The following is a 5,487-nucleotide window of genomic DNA, read 5'->3' on the forward strand; positions in this document are numbered from 1 at the left end:
AACAAAATTATTGGACGAACGGCTATCGAGTATAGCAAATAATATAACAGCTTTTTCAAATTTGGCCGAAACATCATCATCACCTCCATCTGACTCGAAGCTTTTGGAAATTCTCGAGGAAGTGAAATGTGTTGCCACAACTGTGTCTGATATTAAACAAAATCACGTCAAAGATACTCATACACCACATCTGATGACTCTAGAGGAGGAATTAACCGAGGATCAGACTGTAAAAAGCAACTTTGACCTGCCAGAAAATGACCAATCATTATCTGGTTGGCGATTTTTTGTAAACAAATAATGCTGGAGACCGGACTGGTCTACGTATGATGCCAAACATCGAACTCGTAGACTTCAGGAAAAGGCTGCAGCAAAGGCTAGACGAAACCGAAAACGAAGAAAACGACAATTTCATCATTCAATAAATAGCATAAATCAAACAAAAATTCAAATGGAAAAACTGTTCACGGACGCATTCATGATTCGGACAAACAACTGTTGGCCAATGCAAAGAAACAATTTGCAGGTCCTCCATCAACCATCGACCATCCAATAGCAGGCCTCTCGATCCCCAAATTCATCAACTTCAGGAAGGGCGAGACTATAAATCCATACCGGCAAAACAAACAAATTTCAAATGACAACAACCTCGAACAGCTACCAATGGAAATTGCTGATGCAACCACAACAACGACAAATTCAGCGTCAGCATGGTCAATTGACCCAATGCGTCCACCTATAGTTAGCCTGACTCAACAATCAGCTGACGGAGACGGACGTTTCCTGAAGGCTCGACTACGGGACCCGAAAATAATGTATATCGTGCGTCTTTATCTGGCATATTTGTATGACAAGGAGTCATCATTTTGCCATGAAGGAATGACACCCATCAGCATCAAAATTAACCTGGCATCACAAGGGCTTACAACCACAGATGAGGAACTTCGGAAAATCTTCTTCGATGTGCATGCGGAGTATGGCGTTTCTAAGAAGGCGACAATTGATGATCTGGAATCTTACCGTCGTAATCTTAGTAACCTGAGAATACAACATCTGCAACACATAAGGGACAGCGTCAACAAATTTCACAATCCAAATTTTCAGAAGTAACGACTCATTTCGACGAGAAAGAGGTAAATATTTTCACAACCGACGTACTTTCAAAAACTTCTTCACCAAAACAGAATGCGACTGAAATTTTGATATATTGTCAAAATTTCAATCGCATGAAAAGCCCAGCCAAAATTAAGGAAATTCATAATAACATTTTAAGCTCGTCCTTTTCGGTTATTTTGGCAACTGAAACCAGCTGGGATGAAAGCGTAAGGAATGAAGAACTTTTTGGCTTTAATGTATTCAGGGATGACCGCAATTTCTCAGAATCTAACAAAAAGTCTGGCGGTGGAGTTCTAATTGCAATCTCCACAAATTTTGATTCAGAAATAATAACTACCAACAAATACAAGAACTTTGAACATGTCTGGGTGAAATCTAATATTGCAGGAGAAACCCATGTTATCTCTTCTGTGTATTTTCCACCGGACCATGCGCAAACAATTTCTTATGAAAGCTTTTTAAAAACTGCGGAAGAAATTTTATCGCAACATCCACCTGAAGTCAAAGTACATATTTATGGAGATTTTAATCAACGCACCGCTGACTTTATTCCGGATTCAGAGAATGAGCAAATCCTACTTCCAGTTGTTGGGGAAAATGAAACACTACTGTTTATATTTGATAGAATTGCCAGCTTAGGGCTTAACCAAATCAATCATATTAAGAATCAACAGAACTGCTACCTAGACCTTCTATTAACGAATATACAGGAAGATTTTTGTGTGTCAGAATCATTGAATCCCTTATGGAAAAACGAAACATTCCACACGGCTATTGAATACTCTCTGTTTGTTCATGATTATCAAAAACCCAGCGACTGTGACTTCGAAGAAGTTCTTGATTACCATAAAGCAAACTATGACAACATCAGACATAAGCTAAGTAGATTAAACTGGAAGCAAATTTTAGAGAATGAAGGGAATATCGAATCTTCCGTTGATGTCTTTTATAACATCATTTTTAATATTATTACTGAAAAGGTTCCAATAAGGAAAAAAAGGTGAAACGGGAATTCGAAATATCCAATTTGGTATAATAGACAGATAAAAAATTTAAGGAATCGCAAACAAAAATTACATAAAAATTACAAACTAGACAATTCGAATGAAAATTTGGAAAAATATTTAGACATCTGCGATCAATTAAAACTAGCAATTGATGTAGCATTTGAAGAGTATAATACGAAAACAGAAAACGAAATAAAGTCATGCCCAAAGAACTTCTTCAATTACGTAAAATCAAAATTAAAATCAGACAATTTTCCCTCATCCATGTATCCAGATGAACGCGTCGGTAATTCCTCGGAAGACATCTGTAATCTCTTTGGAGATTTCTTCCAAGAAATATACACCACCTTTTCGGAACAAGATCGCGACCTTGATTTTTTTGCGCCTGTCCCAGAATTTGCTAGGCATATTGGTGTTAATCAGATCATGGTAAACGATATTCTAAACGCTTTAAAAAACATAGATGCATCTAAAGGCTCTGGCCCTGACGGCATTCCACCGGTATTTTTGAAGAGTCTGGCTAAAGAGCTGACGGCACCTTTATTTTAGGTCTTCAGATTGTCACTGGAATCCGGAAGTTTTCCCAGGGTATGGAAAAGCTCTTACCTTGTGCCCATCTTCAAATCAGGCAAAAAATCGGACATTCGTAAATATAATAGCCATTATCTCTTGCATTCCCAAACTTTTTGAATCTATTATTAATGAAAAATTATTTTCACAACTTAAAAACAGAATTACAAATAAACAGCACGGATTTTTTAAAGGTCGCTCAACCGCTACAAATTTAATAGAATTCATTGATTATACTCTTCATGCGATGGATAATGGTAACTACGTGGAAGCTCTGTACATTGACTTTAGCAAGGCGTTTGATCGTATTGACATTCCATTGTTACTCTTCAAATTGCAAAAAATTGGAATTGAGCCAGGACTCCTTAGATGGCTTGAATCTTACCTCACAGACCGGCAACAAATAATTAAATTTAATAGAAAGAAATCCAATCCCATTCAAGTCACTTCAGGAGTTCCACAAGGCTCCCTCTTTTATTTATATTGTATGTAAATGACATTTCCCTCATTCTCAAAAATATAAAGCTTTTAATTTATGCCGATGACATAAAGTTATTCATGGAAATAAAAAATGAAGGCGACATTATCGTATTCCAGAATGAAATACAGATGTTTTATACATGGTGCAGAAAAAGCCTATTGCAACTAAATGTAAAGAAATGCAACATCATATCATTCAGCAGAAAAAGAACAACACCAAGTACACAAATTGTACTAGGAAACAAAACTGTAGAAAAAAGTGAAAGAGTTAGGGATTTAGGAGTGATTTTAGATTCAAAACTAACTCTTGTTGATCACTATAACACAATCATTCACAAAGCTAATAATATGCTAGGCTTTATCAAGCGCTTCTGTTTCAACTTTCAGGATCCCTACACAATCAAAACACTATATATTTCATATGTACGATCCATACTGGAGTATTGTAGCATTGTATGGTCGCCATACTTAACCACACACGAAGAAAGAATAGAATCAGTACAAAAACAATTTCTACTATACGCTCTTCGTAAATTAGGTTGGACGTCATTTCCTCTTCCATCTTATGAATCACGTTGCATGCTTATAAACATACAAACATTGAAACAGCGTCGAGAGTTTGCAACGGTTTCATTTGTTAACGATATAGTATCTCAACGTGTTGACTCAGTGGCGTAGCCACGGGGGTGGTTTTGGGTATAATTTTTGGAAGAAAATTTTTTTTTCGATAGAAAAAATGTTCAGAAACACCCCCCCCCCCCCAGACCAATTTTCTGGCTACGCCACTGATGCAAATTACATCCAAATTTAGGAATATTAGAATTGTAAATGCAATCCTTTAAGCACCGGAACGTAAAAAAGTCAAATTGTGAATCACTCTATTGGGTCATGATGCATTTGAAGTTGTTCGGATATATGTCCCAGGGTACCCAAAACTGGCCATCGTGCTTCCAAATTCGTTCAGAGGCATCGCAAATAAGTTTTCTTCATGATACGGGTATGAAAAGACAATGTTTGTATGAAAAATAAAAAATAAAAACAAAAATGCCTAAAATTGTAATTCCTTATGAATACGGATCCGTTGAACCGTTGCGGCAAAACGCCCTGGTGGGACTAACCTACAATGAAAAACGCGTCTGCACGCACTATCCATATCAGAATGATAACTAAACTACGCGTGGTGTTTTGTTCCCTAAGAGCGTTTTGCCTCATGAGTTTTCACAGGCAACATAATATCACCACTTTTTTAAATGAAAAAATATCAATATGATTGAGATTTTCCACAATTTAAATGTGGCATCCGCTAGCTATGCTGTTTAACTATTGCTTGAGGTAAAATACCCATGAAACCGGTTACAAGTAAGATACAGAAGCAGTATTTTTTAGCTAAGGTTAAGTTACCAGACATCCCGGATTATGCGGGACAGTCCCGGATTCAGTCTACCTGTCCCGCATTGCCAGGCGTCCCGGAAAACGTCCCGGATTCAATGATGAATTTGTTAAGTATGGAAAATGTGTGAAATCCGTAGAAAATAGGATATCTAGAAAATTTGTTACAGATTCGAACAATTAATAGAATAAAATATATTTAGAGGGTCTTTGAACGTGGAGAATAAAGTTTTGATTGTTTCAAAGAATTTAGCCGTTTCCGTAAGTATAAAGGTATAGATAAAAGCAATTGGTATAGACTTTTTTTGTCAGAGTGTAGGGGGCTTAACGAGTGGTTTTTCGAAACAAGTGCTAGGATAAATTTTATCACCCTAATTGTTATTTATAATCTAGTGCAGTTTTATAACGAAAGCTGGTATATGTATAGGTATATGTATCATAATTATACTCGTAGATTAGTGCAAAGCATTTGGATAATTTTTTTTAACTTGTATTGTTGTTCCAAGAGGGTCGAACGAGGGAAATGAATTCCCAATTATTTATTGAAAACACAATTTCTAAGTAAGCCATCAACATGCTCTTTTCATTACAAAAGAATGATTAGATACAACGAAGCAAATATTGGCACATTAACATTTTCCGTAAGGGGAGGATGTGGTATCCTCATGAGACCGTTTGGAATGTTGAGCTAGACTAGTGCACAGGAGATGTCAGTAGGCGTGGATGCTGACGGGGACGTTCGGTAGTTTTAGTTGACTGTCAACGTAAATACCTAGATATCACAGAAATGTATAACATTTTGAACATCTCAGATCTCAGAAAAAAAGCTGGAAAATGGTTTAAACAAACGGGCAGTACCCAGTAGACCAGTGAAGAATGTTCGCTTATCGCTTATACTATACACTGAGAGAAATGGCTGATACGA

Source organism: Armigeres subalbatus, chromosome 3 (genome assembly GCF_024139115.2).
Source record: "Armigeres subalbatus isolate Guangzhou_Male chromosome 3, GZ_Asu_2, whole genome shotgun sequence".
Classification (NCBI taxonomy): Eukaryota; Metazoa; Arthropoda; class Insecta; order Diptera; family Culicidae; genus Armigeres; species Armigeres subalbatus.